At 61.8% G+C, this 18197-nt stretch overlaps 1 pseudogene; it reads left to right on the top strand.

The window, feature by feature from the left end:
* Positions 1–17461: 17461 nt before the first annotated feature.
* LOC135051702 (5S ribosomal RNA) lies at positions 17462–17580 on the top strand (annotated as a pseudogene).
* The last annotated feature ends 617 nt before the right edge of the window (positions 17581–18197 follow it).

Raw genomic sequence — 18197 nt, 5'->3', positions numbered from 1 at the left:
ACTGGCAGCGACACATCCCCACCTCACTGACAGCGACACATCCCCGCCTCACTGACAGCAGCACATCCGCAGCACATCCCCGCCTCACTGACAGGGGCACATCCCCGCCTCACTGACAGGGGCACATCCCCCCTCACTGACAGCGGCACACCCCCGCCTCACTGACAGCGGCACATCCCCGCCTCACTAACAGCGGCACATCCCCGCCTCACTGACAGCGGCACAACCCCCCCTCACTGGCAGCGACACATCCCCACCTCACTGACAGCGACACATCCCCCCCTCACTGACAGCGGCACATTTTCCCTCACTGACAGCGGCACATCCCCCCTCACTGACAGCGACACAATCCCCACCTCACTGACAGCGGCACATCCCCGCCTCACTGACAGCGGCACAACCCCCCCTCACTGTCAGCGACACATCCCCACCTCACTGACAGCAACACATCCCCGCCTCACTGACAGCACATCCCACCTCACTGACAGCAGCACATCCGCAGCACATCCCCGCCTCACTGACAGGGGCACATCCCCGCCTCACTGACAGGGGCACATCCCCGCCTCACTGACAGCGGCACATCCCCGCCTCACTGACAGCGGCACATCCCCGCCTCACTGACAGCGGCACATCCCCGCCTCACTGACAGCGGCACAACCCCCCTCACTGACAGCGGCACACCCCCGCCTCACTGACAGCACAACCCCACCTCACATACAGCAGCACATCCCCCCTCACTGACAGCGGCACATCACCGCCTCACTGACAGCGGCACATCCCCGCCTCACTGACAGCGGCACATCCCCGCCTCACTGACAGCAGCACATCCCCGCCTCACTGACAGCACATCCCACCTCACTGACAGCAGCACATTCGCAGCACATCCCCGCCTCACTGACAGGGGCACATCCCCGCCTCACTGACAGGGGCACATCCCCGCCGCACTGACAGCGTCACATCCCCCCTCACTGACAGCGTCACATCCCCGCCTCACTGACAGCGTCACATCCCCCACCTCACTGACAGCAGCACATCCCCCCTCACTGACAGCAGCATATCACATCCTCACTGACAGCAGCACATCCCCCCTCACTGACAGCGTCACATCCCCGCCTCACTGACAGCGGCACATCCCCGCCTCACTGACAGCGGCACATCCCCGCCTCACTGACAGCGGCACATCCCCGCCTCACTGACAGCATCACATCCCCCCTCACTGACAGCAGCACATCCCCCCTCACTGACACAGCACATCCCCGCCTCACTGACAGCATCACATCCCCCCTCACTGACAGCGTCACATCCCCGCCTCACTGACAGCGGCACATCCCCGCCTCACTGACAGCATCACATCCCCCCTCACTGACAGCAGCACATCCCCCCTCACTGACACAGCACATCCCCACCTCACTGACAGCAGCACATCCCCCCTCACTGACAGCAGCACATCCCCCCTCACTGACACAGCACATCCCACCTCACTGACAGCGGCACATCCCCCCTCACTGACAGCGGCACATCCCCCCTCACTGACAGCGGCACATCCCCGCCTCACTGACAGCAGCACATCCCCCCTCACTGACAGCAGCACATCCCCCCTCACTGACACAGCACATCCCACCTCACTGACAGCGGCACATCCCCCCTCACTGACAGCAGCACATCCCCCCTCACTGACACAGCACATCCCCACCTCACTGACAGCGGCACATCCCCCCTCACTGACAGCAGCACATCCCCCCTCACTGACAGCAGCACATCCCCCCTCACTGACAGCAGCACATCCCCCCTCACTGACAGCAGCACATACCCCCTCACTGACAGCAGTACATCCCCCCTCACTGACACAGCACATCCCACCTCACTGACAGCAGCACATCCCCCCTCACTGACACCAGCACATCCCACCTCACTGACAGCGGCACATCCCCCCTCACTGACAGCGTCACATCCCCCCTCACTGACACCAGCACATCCCCCCTCACTGACACCAGCACATCCCACCTCACTAACAGCGGCACATCCCCGCCCCACTGACAGCGGCACATCCCCGCCTCACTGACAGCAGCACATCCGCAGCACATGCCCGCCGCACTGACAGCGTCACATCCCCCCTCACTGACAGCGTCACATCCCCGCCTCACTGACAGCGTCACATCCCCCACCTCACTGACAGCAGCACATCCCCCCTCACTGACAGCAGCATATCACATCCTCACTGACAGCGTCACATCCCCGCCTCACTGACAGCGGCACATCCCCGCCTCACTGACAGCGGCACATCCCCGCCTCACTGACAGCATCACATCCCCCCTCACTGACAGCGTCACATCCCCGCCTCACTGACAGCGGCACATCCCCGCCTCACTGACAGCATCACATCCCCCCTCACTGACAGCAGCACATCCCCCCTCACTGACACAGCACATCCCCACCTCACTGACAGCAGCACATCCCCCCTCACTGACAGCAGCACATCCCCCCTCACTGACACAGCACATCCCACCTCACTGACAGCGGCACATCCCCCCTCACTGACAGCAGCACATCCCCCCTCACTGACACAGCACATCCCCACCTCACTGACAGCAGCACATCCCCCCTCACTGACAGCAGCACATCCCCCCTCACTGACAGCAGCACATCCCCCCTCACTGACAGCGGCACATTCCCCTCACTGACAGCAGCACATCCCCCCCTCACTGACAGCAGCACATCCCCGCCTCACTGACAGCGGCACATTCCCCTCACTGACAGCAGCACATCCCCCCTCACTGACAGCGTCACATCCCCCCTCACTGACAGCGACACATCCCCACCTCACTGACAGCGACACATCCCCCCCTCACTGACAGCGGCACATCCCCCCCTCACTGACAGCGACACAATCCCCACCTCACTGACAGCGGCACATCCCCAACTCACTGACAGCGGCACAACCCCGCCTCACTGACAGCGGCACATCCCCCCTCACTGACAGCGACACAATCCCCACCTCACTGACAGCGGCACATCCCCGCCTCACTGACAGCGGCACATCCCCGCCTCACTTACAGCAGCATATCACATCCTCACTAACAGCGTCACATCCCCGCCTCACTGACAGCGGCACATCCCCGCCTCACTGACAGCATCACATCCCCCCTTACTGACACAGCACATCCCCACCTCACTGACAGCAGCACATCCCCCCTCACTGACAGCAGCACATCCCCCCTCACTGACACAGCACATCCCACCTCACTGACAGCGGCACATCCCCCCTCACTGACAGCAGCACATCCCCCCTCACTGACACAGCACATCCCCACCTCACTGACAGCAGCACATCCCCCCTCACTGACAGCAGCACATCCCCCCTCACTGACTGCAGCACATCCCCCCTCACTGACAGCAGCACATCCCCCCTCACTGACAGCGTCACATCCCCCCTCACTGACAGCGGCACATCCCCGCCTCACTGACAGCGGCACATCCCCCCTCACTGACAGCGGCACATCCCCGCCTCACTGACAGCACAACCCCACCTCACATACAGCAGCACATCCCCCCTCACTGACAGCGGCACATCACCGCCTCACTGACAGCGTCACATCCCCGCCTCACTGACAGCGTCACATCCCCCACCTCACTGACAGCAGCACATCCCCCCTCACTGACAGCAGCATATCACATCCTCACTGACAGCAGCACATCCCCCCTCACTGACAGCGTCACATCCCCGCCTCACTGACAGCGGCACATCCCCGCCTCACTGACAGCGGCACATCCCCGCCTCACTGACAGCAGCACATCCCCCCCTCACTGACAGCAGCACATCCCCCCTCACTGACACAGCACATCCCCACCTCATTGACAGCGTCACATCCCCGCCTCACTGACAGCGGCACATCCCCGCCTCACTGACAGCATCACATCCCCCCCTCACTGACAGCATCACATCCCCCCTCACTGACAGCAGCACATCCCCCCTCACTGACACAGCACATCCCCGCCTCACTGACAGCATCACACCCCCCCTCACTGACAGCGTCACATCCCCGCCTCACTGACAGCGGCACATCCCCGCCTCACTGACAGCATCACATCCCCCCTCACTGACAGCAGCACATCCCCCCTCACTGACACAGCACATCCCCACCTCACTGACAGCAGCACATCCCCCCTCACTGACAGCAGCACATCCCCCCTCACTGACACAGCACATCCCACCTCACTGACAGCGGCACATCCCCCCTCACTGACAGCGGCACATCCCCCCTCACTGACAGCAGCACATCCCCGCCTCACTGACAGCAGCACATCCCCCCTCACTGACAGCAGCACATCCCCCCTCACTGACACAGCACATCCCACCTCACTGACAGCGGCACATCCCCCCTCACTGACAGCAGCACATCCCCCCTCACTGACACAGCACATCCCCACCTCACTGACAGCGGCACATCCCCCCTCACTGACAGCAGCACATCCCCCCTCACTGACAGCAGCACATCCCCCCTCACTGACAGCAGCACATCCCCCCTCACTGACAGCAGCACATACCCCCTCACTGACAGCAGTACATCCCCCCTCACTGACACAGCACATCCCACCTCACTGACAGCAGCACATCCCCCCTCACTGACACCAGCACATCCCACCTCACTGACAGCGGCACATCCCCCCTCACTGACAGCGTCACATCCCCCCTCACTGACACCAGCACATCCCCCCTCACTGACACCAGCACATCCCACCTCACTGACAGCGGCACATCCCCGCCCCACTGACAGCGGCACATCCCCGCCTCACTGACAGCAGCACATCCGCAGCACATCCCCGCCGCACTGACAGCGTCACATCCCCCCTCACTGACAGCGTCACATCCCCGCCTCACTGACAGCGTCACATCCCCCACCTCACTGACAGCAGCACATCCCCCCTCACTGACAGCAGCATATCACATCCTCACTGACAGCGTCACATCCCCGCCTCACTGACAGCGGCACATCCCCGCCTCACTGACAGCGGCACATCCCCGCCTCACTGACAGCATCACATCCCCCCTCACTGACAGCGTCACATCCCCGCCTCACTGACAGCGGCACATCCCCGCCTCACTGACAGCATCACATCCCCCCTCACTGACAGCAGCACATCCCCCCTCACTGACACAGCACATCCCCACCTCACTGACAGCAGCACATCCCCCCTCACTGACAGCAGCACATCCCCCCTCACTGACACAGCACATCCCACCTCACTGACAGCGGCACATCCCCCCTCACTGACAGCAGCACATCCCCCCTCACTGACACAGCACATCCCCACCTCACTGACAGCGTCACATCCCCCCTCACTGACAGCAGCACATCCCCCCTCACTGACACAGCACATCCCCACCTCACTGACAGCGTCACATCCCACCTCACTGACAGCAGCACATCCCCCCTCACTGACAGCAGCACATCCCCCCTCACTAACAGCAGCACATCCCCCCTCACTGACAGCGGCACATTCCCCTCACTGACAGCAGCACATCCCCCCCTCACTGACAGCAGCACATCCCCGCCTCACTGACAGCGGCACATTCCCCTCACTGACAGCAGCACATCCCCCCTCACTGACAGCGTCACATCCCCCCTCACTGACAGCGACACATCCCCACCTCACTGACAGCGACACATCCCCCCCTCACTGACAGCGGCACATCCCCCCCTCACTGACAGCGACACAATCCCCACCTCACTGACAGCGGCATATCCCCACCTCACTGACAGCAGCACATCCCCCCTCACTGACAGCGGCACATCCCCCCTCACTGACAGCAGCACATCCCCGCCTCACTGACAGCGGCACATCCCCCCTCACTGACAGCGACACATCCCCCCTCACTGACAGCGGCACATCCCCGCCTCACTGACAGCGACACAATCCCCACCTCACTGACAGCGGCACATCCCCGCCTCACTGACAGCGGCACATCCCCCCTCACTGACAGCGGCACATCCCCACCTCACTGACAGCGGCACATCCCCGCCTCACTGACAGCGGCACAACCCCCCTCACTGACAGCGGCACATCCCCACCTCACTGACAGCGGCACATCCCCGCCTCACTGACAGCGGCACATCCCCGCCTCACTGACAGCGGCACATCCCCCCTCACTGACAGCGGCACATCCCCACCTCACTGACAGCGGCACATCCCCGCCTCACTGACAGCGGCACAACCCCCCTCATTGACAGCGACACATCCCCCCCTCACTGACAGCGACACAATCCCCACCTCACTGACAGCGGCACATCCCCCCTCACTGACAGCGGCACATCCCCCCTCACTGGCAGCGGCACACCCCCCCCCTCACTGGCAGCGACACATCCCCACCTCACTGACAGCGACACATCCCCCCCTCACTGACAGCAGCACATCCCCCCTCACTGACAGCAGCACATCCCCCCTCACTGACACAGCACATCCCCACCTCACTGACACAGCACATCCCCACCTCACTGACAGCAGCACATCCCCCCTCACTGACAGCAGCACATCCCCCCTCACTGACAGCAGCACATCCCCCCTCACTGACAGCAGCACATCCCCCCTCACTGACAGCGTCACATCCCCCCTCACTGACAGCGTCACATCCCCGCCTCACTGACAGCGGCACATCCCCGCCTCACTGACAGCACAACCCCACCTCACATACAGCAGCACATCCCCCCTCACTGACAGCGGCACATCACCGCCTCACTGACAGCGGCACATCCCCGCCTCACTGACAGCAACACATCCCCGCCTCACTGACAGCACATCCCACCTCACTGACAGCAGCACATCCGCAGCACATCCCCGCCTCACTGACAGGGGCACATCCCCGCCTCACTGACAGGGGCACATCCCCGCCTCACTGACAGCGGCACATCCCCGCCTCACTGACAGCGGCACATCCCCCCTCACTGACCGCGGCACAACCCCGCCTCACTGACAGCGGCACACCCCCGCCTCACTGACAGCGGCACACCCCCACCTCACTGACAGCGGCACATCCCCGCCTCACTGACAGCGGCACATCCCCGCCTCACTGACAGCGGCACAACCCCCCCTCACTGGCAGCGACACATCCCCACCTCACTGACAGCGACACATCCCCCCCTCACTGACAGCGGCACATCCCCCCTCACTGACAGCGGCACATCCCCGCCTCACTGACAGCGACACAATCCCCACCTCACTGACAGCGGCACATCCCCGCCTCACTGACAGCGGCACATCCCCGCCTCACTGACAGCGGCACATCCCCCCTCACTGACAGCGGCACATCCCCGCCTCACTGACACCGGCACATCCCTGCCTCACTGACAGCGGCACACCCCCGCCTCACTGACAGCGACACAATCTTCACCTCACTGACAGCGGCACATCCCCGCCTCACTGACAGCAGCACATCCCCCCTCACTGACACCGGCACATCCCCGCCTCACTGACAGCGGCACACCCCCGCCTCACTGACAGCGGCACATCCCCGCCTCACTGACAGCGGCACATCCCCGCCTCACTGACAGCGGCACAACCCCCCCTCACTGGCAGCGACACATCCCCACCTCACTGACAGCGACACATCCCCGCCTCACTGACAGCGGCACATCCCCGCCTCACTGACAGCGGCACATCCCCCCTCACTGACAGCGGCACACCCCCGCCTTACTGACAGCGGCACACCCCCGCCTCACTGACAGCGGCACATCCCCGCCTCACTGACAGCCGCACATCCCCGCCTCACTGACAGCGGCACAACCCCCCCTCACTGGCAGCGACACATCCCCACCTCACTGACAGCAACACATCCCCGCCTCACTGACAGCACATCCCACCTCACTGACAGCAGCACATCCGCAGCACATCCCCGCCTCACTGACAGGGGCACATCCCCGCCTCACTGACAGGGGCACATCCCCCCTCACTGACAGCGGCACACCCCCGCCTCACTGACAGCGGCACATCCCCGCCTCACTGACAGCGGCACATCCCCGCCTCACTGACAGCGGCACAACCCCCCCTCACTGGCAGCGACACATCCCCACCTCACTGACAGCGACACATCCCCCCCTCACTGACAGCGTCACATCCCCGCCTCACTGACAGCGACACAATCCCCACCTCACTGACAGCGGCACATCCCCGCCTCACTGACAGCGGCACAACCCCCCCTCACTGTCAGCGACACATCCCCACCTCACTGACAGCAACACATCCCCGCCTCACTGACAGCACATCCCACCTCACTGACAGCAGCACATCCGCAGCACATCCCCGCCTCACTGACAGGGGCACATCCCCGCCTCACTGACAGGGGCACATCCCCGCCTCACTGACAGCGGCACATCCCCGCCTCACTGACAGCGGCACATCCCCGCCTCACTGACAGCGGCACATCCCCGCCTCACTGACAGCGGCACAACGCCCCTCACTGACAGCGGCACACCCCCTCCTCACTGACAGCACAACCCCACCTCACATACAGCAGCACATCCCCCCTCACTGACAGCAACACATCCCCGCCTCACTGACAGCACATCCCACCTCACTGACAGCAGCACATCCGCAGCACATCCCCGCCTCACTGACAGGGGCACATCCCCGCCTCACTGACAGGGGCACATCCCCGCCTCACTGACAGGGGCACATCCCCGCCTCACTGACAGGGGCACATCCCCGCCTCACTGACAGCGGCACATCCCCGCCTCACTGACAGCGGCACATCCCCGCCTCACTGACAGGGGCACATCCCCGCCTCACTGACAGGGGCACATCCCCGCCTCACTGACAGCAGCACATCCCCCCTCACTGACAGCGGCACATCCCCGCCTCACTGACAGCGGCACATCCCCGCCTCACTGACAGCAGCACATCCCCGCCTCACTGACAGCACATCCCACCTCACTGACAGCAGCACATTCGCAGCACATCCCCGCCTCACTGACAGGGGCACATCCCCGCCTCACTGACAGGGGCACATCCCCGCCGCACTGACAGCGTCACATCCCCCCTCACTGACAGCGTCACATCCCCGCCTCACTGACAGCGTCACATCCCCCACCTCACTGACAGCAGCACATCCCCCCTCACTGACAGCAGCATATCACATCCTCATTGACAGCAGCACATCCCCCCTCACTGACAGCGTCACATCCCCGCCTCACTGACAGCGGCACATCCCCGCCTCACTGACAGCGGCACATCCCCGCCTCACTGACAGCAGCACATCCCCCCCTCACTGACAGCAGCACATCCCCCCTCACTGACACAGCACATCCCCACCTCATTGACAGCGTCACATCCCCGCCTCACTGACAGCGGCACATCCCCCCCTCACTGACAGCATCACATCCCCCCTCACTGACAGCAGCACATCCCCCCTCACTGACACAGCACATCCCCGCCTCACTGACAGCATCACACCCCCCCTCACTGACAGCGTCACATCCCCGCCTCACTGACAGCGGCACATCCCCGCCTCACTGACAGCATCACATCCCCCCTCACTGACAGCAGCATATCCCCCCTCACTGACACAGCACATCCCCACCTCACTGACAGCAGCACATCCCCCCTCACTGACAGCAGCACATCCCCCCTCACTGACACAGCACATCCCACCTCACTGACAGCGGCACATCCCCCCTCACTGACAGCGGCACATCCCCCCTCACTGACAGCAGCACATCCCCGCCTCACTGACAGCAGCACATCCCCCCTCACTGACAGCAGCACATCCCCCCTCACTGACACAGCACATCCCACCTCACTGACAGCGGCACATCCCCCCTCACTGACAGCAGCACATCCCCCCTCACTGACACAGCACATCCCCACCTCACTGACAGCGGCACATCCCCCCTCACTGACAGCAGCACATCCCCCCTCACAGACAGCAGCACATCCCCCCTCACTGACAGCAGCACATCCCCCCTCACTGACAGCAGCACATACCCCCTCACTGACAGCAGTACATCCCCCCTCACTGACACAGCACATCCCACCTCACTGACAGCAGCACATCCCCCCTCACTGACACCAGCACATCCCACCTCACTGACAGCGGCACATCCCCCCTCACTGACAGCGTCACATCCCCCCTCACTGACACCAGCACATCCCCCCTCACTGACACCAGCACATCCCACCTCACTGACAGCGGCACATCCCCGCCCCACTGACAGCGGCACATCCCCGCCTCACTGACAGCAGCACATCCGCAGCACATCCCCGCCGCACTGACAGCGTCACATCCCCCCTCACTGACAGCGTCACATCCCCGCCTCACTGACAGCGTCACATCCCCCACCTCACTGACAGCAGCACATCCCCCCTCACTGACAGCAGCATATCACATCCTCACTGACAGCGTCACATCCCCGCCTCACTGACAGCGGCACATCCCCGCCTCACTGACAGCGGCACATCCCCGCCTCACTGACAGCGTCACATCCCCCCTCACTGACAGCGTCACATCCCCGCCTCACTGACAGCGGCACATCCCCGCCTCACTGACAGCATCACATCCCCCCTCACTGACAGCAGCACATCCCCCCTCACTGACACAGCACATCCCCACCTCACTGACAGCAGCACATCCCCCCTCACTGACAGCAGCACATCCCCCCTCACTGACACAGCACATCCCACCTCACTGACAGCGGCACATCCCCCCTCACTGACAGCGGCACATCCCCCCTCACTGACACAGCACATCCCCACCTCACTGACAGCGGCACATCCCCCCTCACTGACAGCGGCACATCCCCCCTCACTAACAGCAGCACATCCCCCCTCACTGACAGCGGCACATTCCCCTCACTGACAGCAGCACATCCCCCCCTCACTGACAGCAGCACATCCCCGCCTCACTGACAGCGGCACATTCCCCTCACTGACAGCAGCACATCCCCCCTCACTGACAGCGTCACATCCCCCCTCACTGACAGCGACACATCCCCACCTCACTGACAGCGACACATCCCCCCCTCACTGACAGCGGCACATCCCCCCCTCACTGACAGCGACACAATCCCCACCTCACTGACAGCGGCACATCCCCACCTCACTGACAGCGGCACATCCCCCCCTCACTGACAGCGGCACATCCCCCCTCACTGACAGCAGCACATCCCCCCTCACTGACAGCGGCACATCCCCCCTCACTGACAGCAGCACATCCCCGCCTCACTGACAGCGGCACATCCCCCCTCACTGACAGCGACACATCCCCCCTCACTGACAGCGGCACATCCCCGCCTCACTGACAGCGACACAATCCCCACCTCACTGACAGCGGCACATCCCCGCCTCACTGACAGCGGCACATCCCCCCTCACTGACAGCGGCACATCCCCACCTCACTGACAGCGGCACATCCCCGCCTCACTGACAGCGGCACAACCCCCCTCACTGACAGCGGCACATCCCCACCTCACTGACAGCGGCACATCCCCGCCTCACTGACAGCGGCACATCCCCCCTCACTGACAGCGGCACATCCCCCCTCACTGACAGCGGCACATCCCCACCTCACTGACAGCGGCACATCCCCCCTCACTGGCAGCGGCACAACCCCCCCTCACTGGCAGCGACACATCCCCACCTCACTGATAGCGACACATCCCCCCCTCACTGACAGCAGCACATCCCCCCTCACTGACAGCAGCACATCCCCCCTCACTGACACAGCACATCCCCACCTCACTGACACAGCACATCCCCACCTCACTGACAGCAGCACATCCCCCCTCACTGACAGCAGCACATCCCCCCTCACTGACAGCGTCACATCCCCCCTCACTGACAGCGTCACATCCCCCCTCACTGACAACGTCACATCCCCGCCTCACTGACAGCGGCACATCCCCGCCTCACTGACAGCACAACCCCACCTCACATACAGCAGCACATCCCCCCTCACTGACAGCGGCACATCACCGCCTCACTGACAGCGGCACATCCCCGCCTCACTGACAGCAACACATCCCCGCCTCACTGACAGCACATCCCACCTCACTGACAGCAGCACATCCGCAGCACATCCCCGCCTCACTGACAGGGGCACATCCCCGCCTCACTGACAGGGGCACATCCCCGCCTCACTGACAGCGGCACATCCCCGCCTCACTGACAGCGGCACATCCCCCCTCACTGACCGCGGCACAACCCCGCCTCACTGACAGCGGCACACCCCCGCCTCACTGACAGCGGCACACCCCCACCTCACTGACAGCGGCACATCCCCGCCTCACTGACAGCGGCACATCCCCGCCTCACTGACAGCGGCACAACCCCCCCTCACTGGCAGCGACACATCCCCACCTCACTGACAGCGACACATCCCCCCCTCACTGACAGCGGCACATCCCCCCTCACTGACAGCGGCACATCCCCGCCTCACTGACAGCGACACAATCCCCACCTCACTGACAGCGGCACATCCCCGCCTCACTGACAGCGGCACATCCCCGCCTCACTGACAGCAGCACATCCCCCCTCACTGACAGCGGCACATCCCCGCCTCACTGACACCGGCATATCCCCGCCTCACTGACAGCGGCACACCCCCGCCTCACTGACAGCGACACAATCTTCACCTCACTGACAGCGGCACATCCCCGCCTCACTGACAGCAGCACATCCCCCCTCACTGACACCGGCACATCCCCGCCTCACTGACAGCGGCACACCCCCGCCTCACTGACAGCGGCACATCCCCGCCTCACTGACAGCGGCACATCCCCGCCTCACTGACAGCGGCACAACCCCCCCTCACTGGCAGCGACACATCCCCACCTCACTGACAGCGACACATCCCCGCCTCACTGACAGCGGCACATCCCCGCCTCACTGACAGCGGCACATCCCCCCTCACTGACAGCGGCACACCCCCGCCTCACTGACAGCGGCACACCCCCGCCTCACTGACAGCGGCACATCCCCGCCTCACTGACAGCCGCACATCCCCGCCTCACTGACAGCGGCACAACCCCCCCTCACTGACAGCGACACATCCCCACCTCACTGACAGCAACACATCCCCGCCTCACTGACAGCACATCCCACCTCACTGACAGCAGCACATCCGCAGCACATCCCCGCCTCACTGACAGGGGCACATCCCCGCCTCACTGACAGGGGCACATCCCCCCTCACTGACAGCGGCACACCCCCGCCTCACTGACAGCGGCACATCCCCGCCTCACTGACAGCGGCACATCCCCGCCTCACTGACAGCGGCACAACCCCCCCTCACTGGCAGCGACACATCCCCACCTCACTGACAGCGACACATCCCCCCCTCACTGACAGCGTCACATCCCCGCCTCACTGACAGCGACACAATCCCCACCTCACTGACAGCGGCACATCCCCGCCTCACTGACAGCGGCACAACCCCCCCTCACTGTCAGCGACACATCCCCACCTCACTGACAGCAACACATCCCCGCCTCACTGACAGCACATCCCACCTCACTGACAGCAGCACATCCGCAGCACATCCCCGCCTCACTGACAGGGGCACATCCCCGCCTCACTGACAGGGGCACATCCCCGCCTCACTGACAGCGGCACATCCCCGCCTCACTGACAGCGGCACATCCCCGCCTCACTGACAGCGGCACATCCCCGCCTCACTGACAGCGGCACAACCCCCCTCACTGACAGCGGCACACCCCCGCCTCACTGACAGCACAACCCCACCTCACATACAGCAGCACATCCCCCCTCACTGACAGCGGCACATCCCCGCCTCACTGACAGCGGCACATCCCCGCCTCACTGACAGCAGCACATCCCCGCCTCACTGACAGCACATCCCACCTCACTGACAGCAGCACATTCGCAGCACATCCCCGCCTCACTGACAGGGGCACATCCCCGCCTCACTGACAGGGGCACATCCCCGCCGCACTGACAGCGTCACATCCCCCCTCACTGACAGCGTCACATCCCCGCCTCACTGACAGCGTCACATCCCCCCTCACTGACAGCAGCATATCACATCCTCACTGACAGCAGCACATCCCCCCTCACTGACAGCAGCATATCACATCCTCACTGACAGCAGCACATCCCCCCTCACTGACAGCGTCACATCCCCGCCTCACTGACAGCGGCACATCCCCGCCTCACTGACAGCGGCACATCCCCGCCTCACTGACAGCAGCACATCCCCCCCTCACTGACAGCAGCACATCCCCCCTCACTGACACAGCACATCCCCACCTCACTGACAGCGTCACATCCCCGCCTCACTGACAGCGGCACATCCCCGCCTCACTGACAGCATCACATCCCCCCTCACTGACAGCAGCACATCCCCCCTCACTGACAGCATCACATCCCCCCTCACTGACAGCGTCACATCCCCGCCTCACTGACAGCATCACATCCCCCCTCACTGACAGCGTCACATCCCCGCCTCACTGACAGCGGCACATCCCCGCCTCACTGACAGCATCACATCCCCCCTCACTGACAGCAGCACATCCCCCCTCACTGACACAGCACATCCCCACCTCACTGACAGCAGCACATCCCCCCTCACTGACAGCAGCACATCCCCCCTCACTGACACAGCACATCCCACCTCACTGACAGCAGCACATCCCCACCTCACTGACACAGCACATCCCACCTCACTGACAGCGGCACATCCCCACCTCACTGACAGCGGCACATCCCCGCCTCACTGACAGCGGCACAACCCCCCTCACTGACAGCGACACATCCCCCCCTCACTGACAGCGACACAATCCCCACCTCACTGACAGCGGCACATCCCCCCTCACTGACAGCGGCACATCCCCCCTCACTGGCAGCGGCACAACCCCCCCTCACTGGCAGCGACACATCCCCACCTCACTGACAGCGACACATCCCCCCCTCACTGACAGCAGCACATCCCCCCTCACTGACAGCAGCACATCCCCCCTCACTGACACAGCACATCCCCACCTCACTGACACAGCACATCCCCACCTCACTGACAGCAGCACATCCCCCCTCACTGACAGCAGCACATCCCCCCTCACTGACAGCAGCACATCCCCCCTCACTGACAGCGTCACATCTTCCCTCACTGACAACGTCACATCCCCGCCTCACTGACAGCGGCACATCCCCGCCTCACTGACAGCACAACCCCACCTCACATACAGCAGCACATCCCCCCTCACTGACAGCGGCACATCACCGCCTCACTGACAGCGGCACATCCCCGCCTCACTGACAGCAACACATCCCCGCCTCACTGACAGCACATCCCACCTCACTGACAGCAGCACATCCGCAGCACATCCCCGCCTCACTGACAGGGGCACATCCCCGCCTCACTGACAGGGGCACATCCCCGCCTCACTGACAGCGGCACATCCCCCCTCACTGACAGCGACACAATCCCCGCCTCACTGACAGCGACACATCCCCCCTCACTGACAGCGGCACATCCCCCCTCACTGACAGCGGCACATCCCCCCTCACTGACAGCGACACAATCCCCACCTCACTGACAGCGGCACATCCCCGCCTCACTGACAGCGGCACAACCCCCCTCACTGACAGCGACACATCCCCCCCTCACTGACAGCGGCACAACCCCCATCACCGACAGCGGCACATCCCCCCTCACTGACAGCGACACATCCCCCCCTCACTGACAGCGACACATCCCCACCTCACTGACAGCGACACATCCCCCCCTCACTGACAGCGGCACAACCCCCCTCACTGACAGCAGCACATCCCCCCTCACTGACAGCAACACATCCCCCCTCACTGACAGCAGCACATCCCCCCTCACTGACACAGCACATCCCACCTCACTGACAGCGACACATCCCCCCCTCACTGGCAGCGGCACATCCCCCCTCACTGACAGCAGCACATCCCCCCTCACTGACAGCGGCACATCCCACCTCACTGACAGCGACACATCCCCCCCTCACTGGCAGCGGCACATCCCCCCTCACTGACAGCGGCACATCCCACCTCACTGACAGCGACACATCCCCCCTCACTGACAGCGACACATCCCCCCCTCACTGACAGCGGCACATCCCCCCTCACTGACAGCGGCACATCCCCACCTCACTGACAGCGGCACATCCCCGCCTCACTGACAGCGGCACAACCCCCCTCACTGACAGCGACACAACCCCCCTCACTGACAGCGGCACATCCCCCCTCACTGGCAGCGACACATCCCCCCCTCACTGGCAGCGGCACATCCCCCCTCACTGACAGCGGCACATCCCACCTCACTGACAGCGACACATCCCCCCCTCACTGGCAGCGACACATCCCCCCTCACTGACAGCGACACATCCCCCCCTCACTGGCAGCGACACATCCCCCCTCACTGGCAGCGACACATCCCCCCCTCACTGGCAGCGGCACATCCCCCCTCACTGACAGCGCCACATCCCCCCTCACTGACAGCGCCACATCCCCCCTCGCTGTCAGCGCCACATCCCCCCTCACTGACAGCGCCACATCCCCCCTCACTGACAGCGCCACATCCCCCCTCACTGACACCGGCACATCCCCCCTCACTGACGGAATTTTTCATGAAAAGAGCAGCAATAAATCACTATAATCACATAAATGTCAGAGAAATGCAATTCCTATTCCTGGTATATACAACTCGATCTTAATGCAAAAAGTGCTATGCAGGGAACTGTGGCTAAACACAGACAAATAGGTATAGCCATATATTGAAGTATCTAACCTGGATACATGCAGGGATAAAGTACAGTTCCTTCATGTAGCGGCTGAAAACCGTGAACCCAGAGTGACTGGATTAGATAACCTATCCTGAGGCTAAGACCATGAATCAGGTGCAGCTGGACAAACAAGGACCCATTGTTGTTTGGATTGGAAAACGCGTTTCACCCCTATGGGGCTTGTTCACTTCCTGGGTCTGCATGTGAGTGGCAGGGGGGTTTAAAACCGCCTCGTTGAGGCATTTCAGCCAATCGTAGCTGGGAATTGGTAATTAGTTTAAAGATGTGCCGCCTGTGCTGGTAAGCGACGGGAGCCGCTGACGTTAGAGGGCGATGCAAAAATTACTGAAGTGGGGAGCGCCATATTGGAAAAGGGCAGTTGTGCCCTTCGTGAAAAACAATCACATTGCATATTTAAATAACGGCGCGCAGCGCACCTCTCCACTGCGCCTATACATGTTGCCAGGTGCCGAGTGCCCCCGAGAATGCGGTCACAAAGCTCCGTGAACAGGGATGTATTTAATGAAAACATAGCTGAAAAGGTATATGCTAGTAAGCTGCAGGAGCCGCTGACGTCAGCGTCTAGAAAGCGACGATTTGATTTGATGTCCCCTGCCTAACATAAACAGCAGATCCACACTGCACCTTTGTGACTTAAACAGTCACCCTTTCTTATATAGGTGCACTCTCATTGGAGTCTGACCCACTTTCTCTACTATCAAACCACACTGCTAATGCCCGATCTCGTCCGATCTTGGAAGCGAAACAGTGTTGGGCTGGGTCAGTACCTGAAGAGGAGACTCACAGGGAATACCCAGTGTTGTAGAGCTTCAATCATTTTGTATGATGTGTGGTATGTGACTTCAACAGCAGTATCACCACTTGTTTCTGTCTTTCCATCTATTTCTCTTCAGGGAAGGTACCTTATTTGGCCCTCCCATAAAAACTATATAGCTAGAAGTTACTATTCTAATCAGTACAGTTTGTGCAATATAACAACCTTGTACTGTTTAATCAATGCTGATATTTCTTTGATTATGACAGAATTATGAATTAATTGACCAATCGGTCTCATTAATACAGATTGTCTGTACTGGTCGGGTGAAATGGGTGTACGACTTTGCGGTGTCTTCACCCATTTCTATCTCATTTCCTGAGGCAGGACCAGAACATTTTATTTACAACCATTCTGGATCACTCATATATTTGATAATGGGCAATTATATTGATCTTAATGATTACTTCAATAAAATTGTGTTTTATCATTAATTAGAATAACCAATGTGTTAATCACTAATAGTGATTACAATTAGTCAATGAGTGCGCCCACACAAGAGCCTTCTTTTTTCTCCTTTTGCTTACACACGTATTTCTGGCTCTGGGCGCACCTCCAAACTGGACACTGAACCAAAGATTTACTTATATAATTGTCCAATTTTGGTTTCT

This window comes from Pseudophryne corroboree, chromosome 2 (genome assembly GCF_028390025.1).
Source record: "Pseudophryne corroboree isolate aPseCor3 chromosome 2, aPseCor3.hap2, whole genome shotgun sequence".
Lineage (NCBI taxonomy): Eukaryota > Metazoa > Chordata > Amphibia > Anura > Myobatrachidae > Pseudophryne > Pseudophryne corroboree.
Note: the sequence above shows the minus strand (reverse complement) of the source record. Positions and strands in the feature narration are given on the sequence as shown.